A 20,934-nucleotide genomic window follows, 5' to 3' on the forward strand; every position below is an offset into this window, starting at 1 on the left:
AAAAAACTGTGGGCATGTCTACCCTACAAACTAAAGTCGGCCTTCATTAGGATGACTTACAGCCACCACAATAATTGCTACTCTCCTTCTGTCACTAGGGTGCAACAGGAGTGAGGGGCAGTCACCCAGGTTTCTCAGCTCCCTGAGTGGGGAGCCAGGGGTACAGCCCATCTGGAAGTGGGAAGCTGGAGGCAGCTGGGCTCTAGCTGCCCAGCTTTCTTGTCAATTTCAGGGCTCCACAAGACAGCCAGTAGCCCATGTAAGTAACTCAGGGTCTATACAGACACTGTGTCTCCCTAACTACACTGACATAAGACCTGTGCCTCTTGTGAAGGTGGAGTTATTATGTTGGTGTAACAGGGCACATGTATCATTGGGATAAAGCTATAGTGTGCACACTGACATAATTAGGTATACATAAACTGCCTTATGTCGTCTTAACTGTGTAGTGTAGATCAGGCCTAAGATGGGTGAACTTGAGTTCCTGGAATTAAATAAGGATATTGATATAATAGGCATAAAAGAAACTTGGTTAAATGATGATAATCAATTGTACACCAGTGTACAAAATATATAGAAATGACAGAGTAGGTTACACTGGTGGGGAAATGGTACCGTGTGTAAAAAAAAACAGAGTCCAATATAGTGAAAAATCTTAAATTAATCAGTTGGTACTATACAAGCTCTAAGAATACAAATGCCATGCTTGAATAATAAGAGTATAGCAGTATATATTACTAACCACCTGACCAGTATGGTGATGGTGATTGTGAAATGCTCAGGAAGATTAGAGGCTACAAAAACAGAAAACACAATACTAATGGAGGATTTCAGCTATCCCCATACTGACTGGGAACATGTCACCTCAGCAAGAACGGATGCAGAGATAACATTTCTATATATATAAATGACTGCTTCTTGGAGCAGCTAGTCCTTGAATCCACAAGGGGAGATGCAATTCTTGATTTAGTGCTAAGTGGCACACAGGATCTAGTCCAAGAGGTGAACATAGCTGAACTTCACAGCAATAGTGACCATAATGTAATTAAATATAACATCCCTGTATGGGGAAAATACAAAAGAAACCTACCACAGTATCATTTAACTTCAAAAGGGGGAACTAAACAAAAATGAGGAGGCTAGTTCAATGGAAAGGAAAAGGAACAATCCCAGGGGTAGAATGCCTGCAAACTGCAAGGAAACTTTTAAAACCCCGTAATAGAAGCTCAAACTATGTCAACCCTCTCCCAAAAATAATAATAAGAGGACAAAATAAATCACTATGGCTAAACAACAGATTTAAAGAGTTGGTTAGAAGCAAGAAGAGATTTTTAAGAGGTGGAAGTCAAATCCTACTAAGGAAAATAGAAAGGAACAAATTCTGGCAAGTCAAATATAAAAGTATAATCAGGCAGGCCAAAAAAAGACTTTGAAGAGCAACTAGCAAAAGACACAAAAAATAACAGCAATTTTTATTTTAGGTACATAAGATGCAGGAATCCTGCCAAACAGTCAGAAAGGCCACTGGACAATCATGGTGCTAAAGAAGCACTCAAGAAAGACAAGGCCATTACAGATAAGCTAAATGAATTCTTTGCACTGCTCTTCAATGCAGAGGGAGATGTCCACACTTAAGCCATTCCTTTTAGGTGACAAATCTGAAGAGCTGTCCCAGATTGAGGTGTCAGTAGAAAATGTTTTGGAACAAATTGATACATTAAACAATAATAAGTAACAGGATCAAATGGTAGTCACCCAGGAGTTCTGAAGGAACACAAATATGAAATTGGTATGTAAACTAGCACTTAAATCAGCCTCTGTGCCCCATGACTGGTGAATAGATAACATGATATCAATTTTTAATAAAGGCTCCAGAGGTGATCCTGGCAATACAGGCCAGTAAATCTAACTTCAGTACTAGGTAAATTGGTTGAAACTATAGTAACAGATAGAGTTACCAGATACAAAGAAAAACACAATAAGTTGGTAAAGAATCAGCACAGCTTTGGAAAGGGAAGTTATGCCACACTCATCTATTAGAATTCTTTGAGGGGGTCAAAAAAATGAACAGTGTAATCCAGTGGATATAGTGTATTTGGACTTTCAGAAAGCCTTTGACAAGGTCCCTCACTAAAGGCACTTAAGAAGCAGTCATGGGATAAGAGAGAAAGTTATTTCATGGATCAGTGACTGGATAATAGTTAGGAAACAAACGGTAGAAATAAACGATCCATTTTCACAATGGAGAGAGGTAATAACAGGTTTCTCCAAGAATTTGTACTGGGACCTGTGCTGTTCAATATATTCATAAATTATCTGGGGAAAAAAAGGGGTAAACAATGAGGCGGCAAAGTTTGCAGATGATATAAAATTACTCAAGCTTGTTATGTCCAAAGCTAACTGCACAGAGTTACAAAGGATCTTACAAAAGGGGGTGACTGGGCAAGAAAATGGCAGATGAAAATGGCAGATAAGTGCAAAGTAATGTACACTAGAAAACATAATCCCAACTATACATACAAAATGATGGGATCTAAATTAGCTGTTACCACTCAAGAAAGATTTTGGAGTCATTGTGACAGAAGGATGTGCAGCAGCAGTCAGAAAAGCTAACAGAATGTTAGGAACCATTAGGAAAGGGATAGATAATAAAACAGAAAATGTCATAATGTCACTATATGAAGCCATGGTATGCTCACACATTGAATTCTGTGTGCAGTTCTGGTTGCCCCCATCTCAAAAAAGATATATTAGATTTTGAAAAAAAGTACAGAGAAGGTGAATGAAAATGATTAGGGCTATGGCACAGCTTTCACATAAGGAGAGATTAAAAAGACTGGAACTGTTCATCTTAGAAAAGAGACAACTGAGGGGGGTTATGATAGAGGTCTATAAAATTGTGAATGGTGTGCAGAAAGTGAATATGGAAGTGTTATTTATAACTTTACGTAACACAAGGATCAGGGGCCACCCAATGAAATTAATAGGCAGCAGCTTTAAAAACAAATATAAGTAGTACTTCTTCACAAAATGCACAGTCAACCTGTGGAACTCATTGTCAGGAGATGTTGTGAAGGCCAAAAGTATAACTGGGTTCAAAAAAGAACGTGAAAAGTTAGGTGAGGATAGGTCCATCAATGGCTATTGATCAGGAACACAACCCCATACTCTGGGTGTTCCTAAACCTTTGATAGCCAGAAGTCAGGACTTCTTGATGAGATGGTTCACTCAATGATTGCCCTCTTCTGTCCATTCCCTATGAAGCATCTGCCACTGATAACTGTTGAAAGATAGTATACTGTGCCAGATGGACCATTGGTCTGACCCAGTATAGCCATTCTTATGTTCTGAAAATATGCTATGCGGTCATGCAAAGTCAAATACGCTCAGAGTGTGCAGATGGTTACAGTTAAACACAGAATGGCACTCAGTTATATGAAGAAAGGTGGTCATGTATTTATAATATATTATCCTTGGACTGATCTTCTGTAGATTTGAGTAATTGACTTGTGTCAAAATTTTGTAACTTGTTCTCATGACTGCATTTAGTTGGCTCTTTCTACTATATGCTCGTCTGTAAAGAAAACATGGAATAAAAATGAAATGATGTAATGCAATATCAAGTTACTGTTGATGTTTATTGGTTATAGGACACTCTGATCCTTCTTCACAAAGTAATTTTAGTACCCACATATTATATATCATACATTTTAAATTTACTTGTTTGTAAAATAAATAAATAATAAATTATTAATAAAAGTGTTCTTTCCAGCTCAGCTACAGTTTGACATCAGCAGTTTAAAAACCTAATCTAGGAATATAATTTATGGGACAAGAAAAAAGAACAATTGAAAACTAATCAAGCGGAAAATATGCAATCAGAGGATCATGGAGTAGTGGAATCATCAAATTAATGGTATGTGTCTTAGTAGGAGACCTATACATGCAACACAATGATTTATTTTGTATTTCATGGATGGAGCAGGAAAGGGCATGTGTTTTATTTAAATCTCAAATGAGAGTTGTGTCTGTTTTTGACAAAGTGATATTGAGAATTGTTTCACACTTTTGTATATTTTGTTAACTACATCTTGGAGCACAGATTTAAAAGTATGTTGCACATTTGGGAAATATGTCCTTTTTGTATGTCCAATACTTATTAGGATAGCAGCTCTGATTGTTTTCTATTTATGGGTTTACATGATTGTAAATATTGGAAAATAGGAATAGTTTTATTGACAGGCTGTTGTGTATCTTCTGTGCCAGAAACTGCTTTGTCTCTGAGTAATAATGTGAGGTGGGGTCCTTTTATTCTAATCAGTTTTAAATCAGAAATTAGAGATGGGACACGGCCTTTACCAAATCATTTGTGACAACTTTTAGAGCTATCCATCAATCTCAGGTTAGCTTTGATATTTCTTGAGATCCACCATGCAGTAAAAGCAAAGTGCTGTGATTTTACTTAACATCTCATCCAAGTCCCCTTTAAAAGGCAGAATAGCAACCTGGGTGTCATATTTGGCAAGCCTATAACCTAGGTGTCATCTTCAATTCTGTCTTCTCTCTAGTCCTGTACATCCAGGTTGTGGCCATATCTTGCAACGTCTCCACCCATAACATCTCAATTACTTAGCACTTTGTCTTTCCGCTGTGCTAAAACATTCACTCCATCCTATTTAATCTCCTGTCTTGACTACTGCAAAGTCATCCTCTCTGGCCTTCCTAACCTGTGCCTTGCCGTGCTAGGTTCATTTACAATAAACTTCTAATATCATTTTGCAAGCCCACTGTTAGTGCTACATCACCCTTCTCTGAATCCCTTCACTGGCTCTCCCTTCTCTAATATAATCAAATACAGGTCTTTGTCCCCAACTTTAAGATCCTCTCTTTAGCGCCTCTCTCCTTGCCTATTCTTGTGTCTTATCACATGGCTTCCCCCGCAACATCAACAAAAGATCATTAGTCTATCTTTCCTTCTGACCCCAATTAGAGCAGCATTCAAGGGTATCTTCGGACACAATTAGATCCACAAACTATATCTGATTCAGATCCAAACTTTACGCAATTTGCCAAAAGCCATGAGATTATTATAAAGATTTCCTAATAAACACTAAGAACACAATGTTCCTCTCATGCAGTCCTCATTAAGAAGCACCTTTACACCTAAAGAGATGCACATTATTTAACTACTGGACATTCTGAGTTGTAAAAAATGTGTTTTTCATTATCTGTTGACACTTAATAAGTGAAGCTAGTCAAGAATGCCTGGTAAGAATGGAGAAACTGCTATATCCAGCTTGCAGAGAATTACACACCACATAAGCAAAGAAAGAAGTAGGACAGCTGATAACATAATCTGTTTCCATTGTGCTGAAAACTTGTTTCTAAGCTCGACTCTGTGTTGGAGTTGATGCAGAATTGCAGCACCCCATAGGGCCTCAAGAAAGGATTGTCCTCAAGAAGCACAAGCCCTCCCAAGCTTTCTAGTGTACAGTAGATTATGTCATTGATCCTCATGGTGGTCGCTTCTCCATTTTCCACATACAATTTGAGGTTTGATGTGTGCCCCTGGAGGTAAAGCTGTGGCTGACCCTAGTGCAGTCTGCAGAAGAGGGCAGGGATGTTTATTTTGCTCTCTTCATGCACTCTTTGTGGTGATCTGCCACAATCTAGCCCACTGTAGTTGAAGACAGAACTCTGTTGTTGGATCTTTGTGATTTCCCTGCCTGCTTGATGTATGTCAGAGTTTTGTTTTTTTTAAATCTAGCTTCACATTTCAAATCTCACTGCTGAATTCACCTTCACAGTGGACAATTGGGCAACTGACTAAATCCAAATAAGATGGCCAAGTACAGCTGATTTGACAGGAACTCTGATGTTTCATGTTCTCAAACTGTTTACAAGTATTTACAGAAATTGCCTCCACTCCCAGGGCCCAATTCTGCCAGCTTCTCTTACACTGGCTAGTACTTATTTGATTTGAATGGGAAAAATCACATGAGAAAGTGCTTCTCAATATGAGAAAGCACCATCAGTCTGGAAGGAAAACTACTTCAGGAAAGAGAAAGGGCTTCCAATATGTAATGTGTGCCTCCCTGCACACACGTGGCCGCAGTAATAATCAGATGAAGAAACCAGTTACAAAGTTGAACTAAAAATCTCTAGAGAACAGGGTTCTTGTTTTTTTTAAATGAGATTTCTATTCATTTCTACTCTAGTCAGTTTCTTATACAGGCCTTAACAATGTGGCATCTCGGGCACCTGCCACAAATGAATTAAGTGACAAGCCTAAGATCTATAATATAGGATTCTTCTTCTTGTCTTCACTAGGGGAAATTCTATGTGGATATTTTTATTTCTCTTATTTTAATTGATATATTATACATATGTAAAACTATTCGTTTACATTTGCTAAAGCAAAGTCAAAGAAGTGGAAGGCGGTGATGGTGTGGTGGTACATTGTTCTGGTACTTCATTTTGACCAAGCCAGAGACAGTCTTTCTGTCATTGTTTCAGCACTAGAGCTGGGTGAAATTCTTTAGCCAAAATATGTTTATTTTTTGCGGGAGGAATGTGAGGACAAAAAAAATTACATTCAGCAACACCAAGGTCTTTTGCATATTGATATTATTTTTACCAAAGTGCTCATTTAGAGGAAAAAACAAACAATTCTGAAAGTCAAAACATCCTGCTTTAATGTTTTCAAACTGAAATGACTTTCAACATTTCTGATAATTTTCTTTTAAAAATTCAAAAATGTTAAGAAGTGGTCAAAATTGAAACAAAAAAATGGATTTTGTGAATGTCAAGGTTTCTTCCCCACTCTGAATTTTAGGGTAACATGTGGGGATCTGCATGGACACTTCTAAACTTAATTACTAGCTTAGATCTGGTATCACTGCCACCACCCCCAAGTACCACCTTTTTCCCTGGGTAGTCTTGAGGGACTTCACCAATTCCCTGGTGAACACAGATCCAAACCCCTTGGATCTTAAAACAAGGAGAAATTAACCATCCCCCCTCCTTTCTCCCACCAACCCCTGGTGGATCCAGATCCAACCCCCTTGGATCTAAAAACAAGGAAAAATCAGTCAGGTATTAAGAAAAAGGCTTTTAATTAAAGAAAAGAAAGGTAAAAGAAAACCCTCTGGGAGAGATTAGCATACCAGCTACTCTCACAGACAACAGATTCAAAACACAGAGGATGTTCCCCTGGACACAAATTTAGTTACACAAAAAAATACCCAAATTCCCAATTTTGATAATTCCCTTAATGGTACCAAGACAAGTTACAAAGAAAATAAACATAAACCTATTTATCCCTTTCTAAAACTTACTACTCTGATAAGAGGCTGGTTCCTTGATCTTTTTCACTCCGGCTGAAACTGAAACTCTAAACAAAGGAAAAACTTCCCTCTTTCCTTTTGAAACGTCTTGTTCCCCCATTGGTTCCTCTGGTCAGGTGTTAGCTAGGCTAGGTGACCTTTTTAACCCTTTACAGGTAAAAGAGGCATTAACCCTTAACCATCTGTTTATGACAGTGAAAAACAAATGTTTCATTCAATCTGAAACAAACTTTCTGTGTTTCTAATTTGCCAAAAATTTAATTTTTGTTATCTGTCTGAACCAAAGCAATTATTTTTTGACTTTCTAAAATTATCTATGAACTGAAAAATTGATTATTTGCAAAGTTCTATTCACTACTTCTAGTTTTGTGGATGTACAGAATTATATAAAAATGAAACCTATAGAAAAATTAAATCAAAAATAAACTTTAACCCAACCTTTAAACTTTAAAGGAAGTTTGGTTCATGTTTGTTTCAAGTTTAACATGGAGTTTGAAGGAGATTCTTTAGTGGATATGACCTCATTCACCCATCTCCAGCCAAATCATTGCTATTTAAGCACAATACAGTTCATAATACATAATTACACAGGTATTTTGCTTATAATAATATGATACTTATTAAAGGACATATCCTGCCTTTGATCATGGTGTAAAACTCTCATTTACTTTAATGAGAACTTTGCAAATGTATCAATAGAAAGAGACTACATAATCTATATAATTAGCCTGCTACTACACCGTAGTTAATATCTCTTAACTTCAGTTCCCCCGTAGTCCATTAGTGGACAAAAGGTCTTTTATTTCCCCTTTGCTTCCTATAAATTTGAAGCACTCTAACATTTGTTCAAATATTCTCTCCAATTCATATTTAATGTTTTAGTCCTCTATTTATCCATTTAATTTTCTTTGTTTTTATAGATCTCTCAGTCCTCACCAGATTGTTTATAATTTTAAAAACCTTCTGCTTATTGCATATAGTAGTCATTATGACTTAACCAAATTGGCATACGTTGCCCTTTCCTCCATTTGGAATAACTAAGGATGAATTTCATTTGCAGTTTCCCTAACTGTTTCTTAAATATTTGTTTCCACTTTTCAGCACTGAATTGCAAACATGTTAAAAGAATTCCAATCAAAATTCCATTTTACATTTGCTCAGAATCAAGTTTCCTAAAGTCAAACACACGTGTGTCATTCTCTCTTAGTACTTGCCCTCTGGAATATTTCAAATCATAAAAGTTCATCATTGCAGGATGCTAGATACTCCTCCCTGTCAGTAATCTTAGAAATCATGCTTAGGATAAGAAGCAATATATAGTAGAGCACACACCCAGGAGACAGAATGCCTGGGTTCTGTCTGTAATGGTTCCTCACGCCTTGCCAAGAAATGGAGAATTCTTCCTTTGCTTCCTAATAAAGGTTTCCTACCATTTCTAGGACTCCAGAGCAGCTTCCATTCAGGCCCTACCTACCTTCTTCTTCTCCTCCCATTTGTATTCCTGAGGCCTTTTATATATCTAAGTCATTTGTCCTTCTTTACAATCTGCCAGCATGTGTACATCAGGGCTCAGATTCTCCTCCACTGCAGTCAGCTTCTACACTCTGAGGCTGTCAGGGAGCCAGTCACAATTCTCTAAAGAGTTTCTGTTCTGTCTCATCTATTTAGACAGTGGGCTGTTTTGGGAAGCAACTCTTTCTCTAGGTGTATATAAAACACCTTGCACAGTGGGAACCCAATCTTCCTATTAAAATGTAATTATTTATCTATTTAACGTTTGTCAAAACTGCCAAAGGTCTACCAGTGTTATTCCTTAATTTGATGCACAAGAGCCAGCAAACAGAGGCGCTTGAGTGGGAGTTTGCAAGGAGAGTTTGGGGGGAGACTAAGAGAGGCAGGCAGAGGAACACATAGGCTACTGAAGGGAGCGTGCAGTGTTCTAGCAGTGTCTTGGTGCTTGTTGGGGGTTTGTTTTGCTGTGGTGGTGGTGATTTGGGTTGGTTTGTTTCTCAGGTTTACAGGATTTAGGTGGGAAGCCTATCATAGATACAGAGTCTGCAGTTGTAGTGACCCAAGCAGTGGAAGACACAATGAAGGTGACTGGATGTGGAAGCTGTGGCATGATCCTGGAGGGGGTAACTGAAAAGAGTTTTGTCTTCATGAAGTGCCGCCTGATAAAGCTGGTCGAGTTTAGAAGGGGGTTCGAGTGATTGATGGAGCAAAGACATGATGAGGCTGAAGGGAAAAGCTCAGACTTGCACATGGAAGCAGGACCAAAGAAGTCTGAGAGGAGACTGCTGGGTGAGGAAAGTGGACGGTGGAAACGTGACTAAGCAAACCAGGCAGAGGAAAAAACGGGTTAGTAAAAGAGAAATAGAGCTCAGGAACAGGTTTGCAGAGTTGGAAAATGAAGAGGCACAGCAAGTGGTCACTGAAGGTGAGAGGGCAAGGAAGAGAAGAGAAGCTAGCCCTATAAGGAGAGGGGACACGTCATTGGAGATGACAACAAACATGAGCCCCAGGATGATATGGAATGGATTGTAGAGGATTGCAAGGGTGAATAGGAATCGAGAGGACTTGCAGACAGAGGGAACAGGGTTTAGACTGGAGAATCGCACCATCACCAGACCAAGGCAGGTTTACATGATTGGAGACTTCTTACTGAGAAGAATAGACATGCCTGTAACCAGAGCTGATCCAGAGAACAGAAGGGTATGCTGTCTGCCGGGTGGACCTGAGGCTGAAGAGGATCCTAACGGGGAGCAGGAAAGAATATGTTGATTGTTCTTCATGTGGGAACGAATGATACAGCTAGTTTCTTGTGGAACGTGTCAATGGAGACTATGCCAGGCTAGGAAAGACGCTTAAGGAAATCGAGGCTCAGGTGATCTTCAGTGGAATTCTGTCTGTTCCTAGAGAAGGGCAAAACAGGTATGACAAGATTATGATGATCAACAGATGGCTCAGGCAGTGGAGCTATAAGGAGGGCTTTGGGATGTATGGCCACTGGGAGGCATTCATGGACAGAAGTCTGTTCTCTTGGGATGGACTTCACCTCAGTGGGGAGGGAAATAGACTTCTAGGATGGAGGCTGGCACAAGTGATTTAAGAGAGCTTTAAACTGGGAATTGGGGGGAGATGTTTGACAGATGGCCAAGTAATCTCCACGCCTAATTTTAACATTGAGAGGGAAGAAAATGAAGCAAGAAAGGATACTGTTGTGGGTAGGAGAATGGACATATGGAGGAAGGGTAGTGTAGATAAAATTGTAATAGGTGATACTGGCAGTAGAACGTCTGGGCCTAATCGAGTGGAGAATGTGAGTGAAGCCAAACAGCAAGAATTAAGATGTTTGTACACCAATGAGAGGAGCCTAGGTAACAAAATGGAGAAACTAGAGTTAATGGTGCAGGAAGTGAAACTGGATATTATAGGGATAACAGAAACATGGTGGAATAGTAGTCATAACTGGAGTACAGATATTGAAGGGTATGTGCTGTTTAGGAAAGACAGAAATAAAGGCAAAAGTGGTGGAGTAGCATTGTATATCAATGATGAGGTTAACTGTAAAGAAATAAGAAGGGATGAAATAGATAAGACAGAGTCTTTCTGGGCAAAAATCACATTGGAGAAGAAAGCTACTAGATCCTCCCCTGAGATAGTGCTTGGGGTTTGCTACAGACCACCGGGATCTGATTTGGATATGGATAGAGACCTTTTTAATGTTTTAATGAAGTAAATACTAATAGGAATTGTGTGATCATGGGAGACTTTAACTTCCCAGATATAGACTGGAGGACAAGTGCTAGTAATAATAATAGGGCTCAGATTTTCCTAGATGCGATAGCTGATGGATTCCTTCACCAAGTAGTTGCTGAACCAACAAGAGGGGATGCCATTTTAGATTTGGTTTTGGTGAGTAGTGAGGACCTCATAGAAGAAATGGTTGTAGGGGACAACCTTGTTTGAGCGATCATGAGCTAATTCAGTTTAAACTAAATGGAAGGATAAACAAAAATAGATCTGTGACTAGGGTTTTTTGATTTCAAAAGGGCTAACTTTAAAAAATTAAGGAAATTAGTTAGGGAAGTGGATTGGACTGAAGAACTTGGGGATCTAAAGGTGGAGGAAGCCTGGATTACTTCAAGTCAAAGTTGCAGAAACTATCAGAAGCCTGCATCCCAAGAAAGGGGAAAAAATTCATAGGCAGGAGTTGTAGACCAAGCTGGATGAGCAAGCATCTCAGAGAGTGATTAAGAAAAAGCAGAAAGCCTACAAGGAGTGGAAGATGGGAGGGATCAGCAAGGAAAGCTACCTTATTGAGGTCAGAACATGTAGGGATAAAGTGAGAAAGGCCAAAAGCCATGTAGAGTTGGACCTTGCAAAGGGAATTAAAACCAATAGTAAAAGGTTTCTATAGCCATATAAATAAGAAAAAAAAGAAAGAAGTGGGACTGCTAAACACTGAGGATGGAGTGGAGGTTAAGGATAATCTAGGCATGGCCCAATATCTAAACAAATACTTTGCCTCAGTCTTTAATGAGGCTAATGAGGAGCTTAGGGATAATGGTAGGATGACAAATGGAATGAGGATATGGAGGTAGATATTACCACATCGAGGTAGAAGCCAAACTCGAACACAGCTTAATGGGACTAAATCAGGGGCCCAGATAATCTTCATCCAAGAATATTAAAGGAACTGGCACATGAAATTGCAAGCCCATTAGCAAGAATTTTTAATGAATCTGTAAACTCAGGGGTTGTACCATATGACTGGAGAATTGCTAACATAGTTCCTATTTTAAGAAAGGGGGAAAAAAGTGATCCGGGCAACTACAGGCCTGTTAGTTTGACATCTGTAGTATGCAAGGTCTTGGAAAAAATTTTGAAGGAGAAAATCTGATTGCTTTCCCAAAGTGTATTAAGCAATGTGACTAACATCTGTCACATGTTGTATGGTGTTGTGAGGGAGCATAAATCTCCCAAAGAATCTCCCAAAGTGTCATTCATGTGCATCTTTCAATGTTAAGGTTTCTCTTTGGAAGAGAGGACTCTAGATTCTTTTAGTTTTTGATCTTCTAAACTATTACCAACTTCTGAGATTCAGAATATATTTGTATTGAGAAAAAAATATATCAAACTGAATGATTTCTATCAAGAGATACATCCATCTGAAGAGACTTTCATAAACTATTCCTCTCTGGTTTCCTGTAAAATTTAGCCCAAATTTCAGGCTGAGCAATCTCTGCTATACAACTGATATTTTTACTGGTCTTTTTAGATGCTTGCTTAAGACAGGTGATGTTGTACCTTTTGAAGACTCCATTTCCAAATTGTGAATCACAAAATAAGAACACATCAGCAAATGCTGCACGACAAAAAAAATAAAATAAAAAATCACTCCTACTTAAATAGGCATACTTACACTTTCATTGATTGTACTAGGCAATGGTATCTGTAAACAAAACAGTAACCATTGAGTTTAGTCAGCCTACTTATTAGTAAAGTAATTGCACAGAGGTTTGAAGCTAGTATTGTTTGATCACACGATGACTATCAGCTGCCAATGTGATATGGCTGTGAAAAAAGCTAATGTGGTCTTGGGATGCATCAGGCGAGGTATTTCTAGTAGAGATAAGGAGGTGTTAGTACTGTTATACAAGACAGTGGTGAGACCTCATCTGGAATATTGTGTGCAGTTCTGGTCTCCCATGCTTAAGAAGGATGAATTCAAACTGGAACAGGATTACAGAAGGGCTACTAGGATGATCCGAAGAATAGAAAACCTATCTTACGAAAGGAGACTCAAAAAGCTTGGCTTGTTTAGCCTAATCAAAAGAAAGTTGAGGGGAGATATGATTGCTCTTTATGATATATCAGAGGAATAAATACCAGGAAGGGAGAGGAATTATTTAAGCTCAGTGCCAATGTGGACACAAGAACAAACTTGGCTATCAGGAAGTTTAGACTTCAAATTAGACAAAGGTTTCTAACCATCAGAGGAGTAACGCTCTGGAACAGCCTTCCAAGGGGAATAGTGGGGGCAAAAGACATATCTGGTTTCAAGACTAAACTTGATAAGTTTATGGAGTGGATGGTATGATGGGATAGCCTAATTTTTGCAATTAATTGATCTTTCACTATTAGCAGCAAATATGCCCATTGGCCTGTGATGAGATATTAGATGGGGGTGGGATCTGAGTTACTACAGAGAATTCTTTCCTGGGTGTCTGTCTGGTGAGTCTTGCCCACATGCTCAGGGTTTAGCTGATCACCAGATTTGGGGTCAGGAAGGAATTTTTCTCCACAGCAGATTGGCAGAAGCCCTGGGGGGTTTTCACCTTCCTCTGCAGCCTTGGGCATGGGTCACATGCTGAAAGGTTCTCTGCACCTTGAAGTCTTTAAACCATGATGTGAGGACCTCAAGGGCTCAGACACAGGTTCAATACAGGAGTGGGTGGGTGAGATTCTGTGGCCTGCATTGTGCAGGAGGTCAGACTAGATGATCATAATGGTCCCTTCTGACCTTAAAGTCTATGATATGGAAGAATGTTGGTATCTCAAATACCACTATGACTATTGTTGGCCAATGCTGATCTTTTAAAGGCAACTATGATATTTAGTTACCCTAATTCTGGCCCAATTTAAGGCCCATTGAAGGCAATGGAAAGGCTCCCATTGACTTCAGTGAATGTTGGATCAAACATGCCAATTTTACTGACCATTTCAGTTTTATTTTATGCTTACAGGTACAGAAACCTTTCTATGTTGTTTTAAAAGAACCTCTAGGTGGATTCTTCATTTTTATGGTATTAAAGTATTCCCTTTTAAAGTTAATTGCACACTGATTCCAGTGACAGTTATACACTTGTTAGTAGAATAGTCACTGTCTGATATTTAAAACTCATTAATTTGATTGTAGATTTGTGATGACCACATATCTTACTTTTTAAAGAGCTGTCCAGGCAATTCTTAAGGAAACAAAGAAAATCATTTCCCTTGTGGGGAAAATAAGCACGAATATTTAGATATATTGATACAAAACATATGTAACTTATAGCAATGCATTTGTATAAGCAATATCTTTGAAAGCGTACAGGTGTAGATTTATTCTGGTAATCTTGTAGTTAGCCCTAGCAGGCAGAATATGATGAGACCTAATGTGTGAATCCAAGACTAAAGCACATTTAACAGAGAGCCATCAGTTAATTTCATACCGTCTGGACCCATCAAACACTTGCTGGCTATACCATGTTTAAATCCTGTTTGGCTCCAACCAAATTAAAATTTAGATTGCCTATCCCATTTGAGAAAAAGTACAGCTATTGCCTTAATGCGATGAGAATCCTGATCTCATGGCAAAAGTTCAAAGCTGGTGCAAGGCTCACTCATGAAATCTTCAAGAGTTTCCTCAACGAGAGAGAGAGGAAAACTCTGGCTGCCTTAAAGTCAAATGGCAAAACTTACATTGACTTAAATGGGACCAGGATTTCACCCAGTGTCTTTGCACGTTCCTAACATTAAAACTTGAATAGTGATCCTGGAATATCTTGTATCATTCATGTAAGACAACTATTGCAATTATGGAAGTCTACGTGTCCAGAGTAGAAGTCAGAGATAGTATCTTCCCTGTTGAATGAGGGCTTGTTAGTGATGCTAATAGAGGATTTAGGCCTTTTTATTTGACTGAGCTATAACCTTGGGTTTTGTATGCCAGTTTGAATTTTGAGGTTTTTAAAATACCATTATTTGTGTCATATATCCTTACTGGAAAGTGTGAACAAGGAACAAAGCCACTGTGTGTTGCTTCTGCCTACAGTCGGATGGGGTTTTTAATACAATGAGAAAATATTAGAAATAGAGTTAAAGTGTTCCTGGATACGGTGGAAGTTTAATATATGAATGTACAATTGAAGGACAGTTCTGCCTCAACTCGTCTCCCAAGACAAGGCCAAGCAGCCATTTGGGAGGAGCAAGGGGGATGGTGGACCTCTGAAAGGAATTTCTGAAATAAAACATTTATTAGCAGTCAAAGACACAAGGAACAAAATAAATGATGAACTGGCTTAGCATAAACCTACACTTTCAGAGATAAAAGTCATATTAAACTGCCTGATTGAGAATTGTCCCTAAGAATTCTTGCCGGAAGAACATTAGTCAATAGCAGAATGTGAAAAACTTGAAAGATTCTTGCTGGGAGGTCTAATAAATGGCAGAGCCTGACACAATATTGCCCTAAGCAAACACAGGTAATTAAATCCATTGCCTAGCAACAACCATCTTCTGCCCACTCCTCCAAATGGCTATTCACGAAAAAGACTGAGAAAAGTAAGAACTATCTAGACTTTTTTTTATAGTTCAGTAGGTCATTTTTCTAAAGCAGTAGCAACTAAGTTAGATTGTTACTAAAGAGGAACACTTTCCCCTACCCCTAAGTTCAAAACTCTAAGTTTTGCTTACTATGCTAACAGTGTTCCCATGTAATTAATGTGAATTTTGGATATGAGAAAGTTGTTCTTTCCTCTTCTATTGGGAGCTCATTAAATTGAAGCACTGGGACACAATAGCGAGTTACATAATTAATCATTATCATCATCATCATCATCATACCTTCTAGGAGCCATAGTCATGGATCAGAACCCCATTTGCTACACTCCTGTTGATAAATTGTATAGCCAATTGCTTGACCATACTTTGGTTCATTATGAAATATTCTCAAGAGACCAAATAACTAATGTCTTTCAGGTTCATTAATACGGTACAGGAAAAAGGTTCCATATGACACCAGTCTCTGCAGTGATGTTACAATCATGCTACACAGAAGGACTGCTGTCCAAAGTTAGATCCCTAAAGCCATATCCTAACTTGTTTACCAATAAAAGATACTATATACACCACCTGAAACTGAATTCAAGTAATCAGCTTTTTACCTTGTTTGTTTCTGGTAGAGGGTATACACCTTTATTTTTTTTGTTCTGAACCCATGCATTCTAGGTAATGATGCATCCTTCTCTTCATTCTGGGTACGTGCATTCTAGGTAGTAAGGGGCATGAAGACAGCTCCTAGGCTGGTACCAGGATAAATAGGTTTTTGAGGGTAACTCTCTTTCTGTTGCTTTGAAGAAACAATTATATGGCGTGTTACTAAAAATTTTCCTATCTGCTTAAGACAAAGCTTACTTTAGCTAATGTAAGGTGTTATAACTGCCATATTAATGCATAATAATATGTACAATTAAATGCTTGGAATATGCATTGCAGGTAGTATTATCAGCATAATGTATATGTATGCTAGCCAGCGTATATTAGTCAACATTCTGTACAAAGACAGAAAAAAAGATGTTCCCTGTCCCAAAGAGCTAGCAATCTAAGTAGAAGACAAGAGATAACAGATGGTTATAGACAGAGAAAGATACAGTACAAAGAAAAAACAAGACATGTTTGACCATATATGCAGACCTGATCCAAATTCTATTAGCAGTATTGCCTCCCCAAGAATTCAAAAATTGTGTCATTCCCCTTCCCTCCTTTCCCCTTCAAAAAATCAAAAGACTGGCTTAAAAATCATGAGGTTTAAAAATAAGAACAATTGGGGGTTATTTTTATTTGAACATTTAGGGGTTACATGTTCAAGCTTTTCTCCACAATTGCAAGGGTTAGAAACTGACCTTTTAAAAGAATAAATAAGAGTTGAGATTCTTGCACAATAGTCTGATTCCAGCAGCTGAGGCTTTAAGAACAACAACAAATATCACAAGACTCAAGATAAAATGGTGATAACTGGCAACACTGTTAAAGTCAATGACAGTCTTTCCATTGACTTCATTTGGCTTTGGAGCAGGCTCTGTGTTGAGTATTCACACAGCACTGAAAAAAATCTTGTCCCAGGATACACTTGACTCAGTGTATAATCTGAGGAGTGATGTCTTCTCTGGATGTTCCAAAGTCCTTGTCAAGAATCTGGGGGGGGGGGGCGGATATCTCACATTATAGAAAGATTCTATTCTATTCTATACAATTTTTAAATACTTTTTAGCAAGGCAAAGTCACAATAAAACATTAACATACTACATCGTACATTCCTTATTCAAGAGCAGGTTACCATTCAAAGACCCTGGCTAAAGATTCCGGCTTGCTGCCTGGCATCTTTGAGTACACTAAAAAGGTTGACCAAATGTCTAAAGATCTAGCCTCATTTTGGTACTTGCCTTCTGTACATACATGGTGTGAAAGCTTTTCCATTAGAAGTACAGCCCATGTTTTACTATACCACAATTCCACAGGTTAAGTCACATTTCTCCAATAAAGTGCTATACCAAGTCTTGCTGCGAACACAAGAAATTAATTGGTCATTCTGTTTAAGATGCAGACCCTTTACTGGAACACTAGGCAGATCAGGAGATCTCTGAAAAGCAGGCATTTTGTTATTAGATGACTCTCTTTAGTAATTTCTTCCCAAAACTATCCAATTCTTGGACACAGCACATTTGCAAGTATGTTCTCATTTCTCTGAAACTCCTCCCATGGAGTATCTCCCTAGTAGAAAAAATATGATGAATCTTATCTGGAGTCAAATGCCATCTATATTGTAATTTATAAAAAATTCTTTATGGCCTACACAAATTGAAGATGTATATCTTCTTTCCAATATAAAGACCCACTCATCCAGTCAAGTTCTTTATCCAAATCCCCCTCCCATCTTTTGATATGGGTTATTTTCTTAACATCTTTTTCAGTCAAAATTGTATATAACTTAAAAAAATTCATTTGTTTCAGCTTGCTCCTGAATCAACTCCTCAAATGTGGTTAAAGGTCTATTCTCCATTGTTTCTTATACCGCATTCATGACCGCAATATCTGATTGCTTTCCCAAAGTGTATTAAGCAATGTGACTAACATCTGTCACATGTTGTATGGTGTTGTGAGGGAGCATAAATCTCCCAAAGAATCTCCCAAAGTGTCATTCATGTGCATCTTTCAATGTTAAGGTTTCTCTTTGGAAGAGAGGACTCTAGATTCTTTTAGTTTTTGATCTTCTAAACTATTACCAACTTCTGAGATTCAGAATATATTTGTATTGAGAAAAAAATATATCAAACTGAATGATTTCTATCAAGAGATACATCCATCTGAAGAGACTTTCATAAACTATTCCTCTCTGGTTTCCTGTAAAATTTAGCCCAAATTTCAGGCTGAGCAATCTCTGCTATACAACTGATATTTTTACTGGTCTTTTTAGATGCTTGCTTAAGACAGGTGATGTTGTACCTTTTGAAGACTCCATTTCCAAATTGTGAATCACAAAATAAGAACACATCAGCAAATGCTGCACGACAAAAAAAATAAAATAAAAAATCACTCCTACTTAAATAGGCATACTTACACTTTCATTGATTGTACTAGGCAATGGTATCTGTAAACAAAACAGTAACCATTGAGTTTAGTCAGCCTACTTATTAGTAAAGTAATTGCACAGAGGTTTGAAGCTGGCAGACTCAACTCTGTTCTAAATTTGTTTTTGTTTTTTTCCTGAAGACTTTGATTTAAATCTGTTTTGGGTTTGTGCTTTGCTGCCTCATTGTCCATAATGATATTTACTCCAGTGAACAAGGTAAAAATGGTCCATAAACCCTCCATCGCTTGAATTAAATTAGAGCATCTGCTCCGGTAATAAGCACCTGGTTGGATAAATTTGACATCTGGGAATCTTTCAGTTGATTGACTCTTCCCTTACTCGAACATGCCAGTATAGTTAATAGGAATATTGGCAACTGGATTGTACAGTTTTTATAGCCTCTAATCTTCATAATCCAACATGACTTAGTCTGCATTGCAGTCTGCTTGCACTACTCATATATGGCTTTTTTAAAATTTGAATTGTTAGTTGTTTTTGTTTTGTTTTCGTGAAAATTTGTTTTGTTTTGGAGGGTTTTTTTTTTTGTTTTTTGTTTTTGTAGCAGCTACCACTGAATCACTTGTGCAAAGCCAAGAATACCAGAGAATACATTTCCAGTGATACGTGGGTTCAAGGAACCTATTGGCTAGCAACTAAACAGCATCTATGCTTAACTATGTATTATGTTGCCGATAGGTGAGATTGCCAAAAAGGTTTGTAGCACCATACTGACAAATTTCACTTCAAGGGCTTCATTCTTTTAATGTAAAACCAGTGGTGAGAGCCAATCAGAAATGAATCACAGCATTTAGGGACAGTTTCAGATTGTAACTTTCTGTCCAGAAATGATGCAGAAAAGAGAGGAATTAAGAAAAAATAAAGGTTATCAATTGATAGGAAAGAGTTTGCATAATATCACATCTCATTTAATGAACATTTGTGAAGCCAACTAACAAAATGAGAAACAGCCAAACAGTACTATAAATGTCAGTCTCTGGTCGCTGAAAATTTTAGTATTCCCTGAGGAGAGGGGCTCATCTAATTCTGAATTGGGGTGGCAAACTGATGCCAGATCCTAGATGCTCAATAATATGTAATACAAAGCAGATTTTATGTTAACTTTAGACTAAATATAGTACACACAATTTGAGTTTTCCTTAGATTCATCTTGCAACAAGAGAATATTTGACTAAGGTATGCTTTCTAGCCTACAAATGCCCATTATTCATCCAAATACTGATTGTGTACCCTTGTTAGAGGTTACCACCTGAATAAAACCAGACCAAAGCACCCAATTTTCATACCACTCTGCTCTACTCATAATGAAGATGTCATTTGTGTTCATGATAAGCAATTTAAGGGAAGTATGATCACATAATTAGGACACTTAGGTATTACTTTGCGATTAGTTTTGTAGACTGGTGTCCATTTTTTTGAAGCAGATATTAGAAGACTCCCAAAGCAATGCAAGATATAGGCAGAGTATAATGAAGTTTACCTTCACTGTTGTCCATATAATATACCCTAACTGTTAAGAGGGAATTTAGAGTTTAATTTAAGCTGTTATGATGATTGTCCCTGGCCCTAGCATGGGGGAATGAGCATGTGTGCACTCTACACAAGGGTCATGGACTAAATTCACTCAAAGAAGGGGTGAAAAAGAGGAGGCAAGGCCATGATCCTGCTACACAGTTGTAGAGAGCAGGTGCATGCGGCATACTTCAAGAAATAGGGCAGCACACACGCTCCACTTGGGCAATTGGAAACCGAAAAAGGGATTGTGCTTTTCTTGGTGCAATCCCTCCCTGGGCTCCCCCTGGGGCAACGCAGAATCTCAACAACCACAAGGCACATCTGTGGCTAAATCCAGCAATCTAGCTCAAAACATGATGTTTATTTACTGTAAATTCTGCCTTTTCCTCCAGTGATCTCAAAGTGGTTTAGAAAGGTAAACATAGTTATGTGCAAAGAGGAGCCTATTTTATACATGGGGAAACTGAAGCCTCGAGCAGCATGAGGCCTGATCACATGCCTTTCTTTCCTTTGACTTCAGACAGCTTCGAATTAGGCCTCAAGTGGCTTGTCAAAGGTTACAGAATCAGGAATAGATTCTAAGTGTCCTCACTTCCAGTCCTCTCATCTTTTACACACACTTCAGCTTAAGTGCAGCAGTGATATGGATATAAAGTTATT

Source organism: Chelonoidis abingdonii, chromosome 2 (genome assembly GCF_003597395.2).
Source record: "Chelonoidis abingdonii isolate Lonesome George chromosome 2, CheloAbing_2.0, whole genome shotgun sequence".
NCBI classification, from domain to species: domain Eukaryota; kingdom Metazoa; phylum Chordata; order Testudines; family Testudinidae; genus Chelonoidis; species Chelonoidis abingdonii.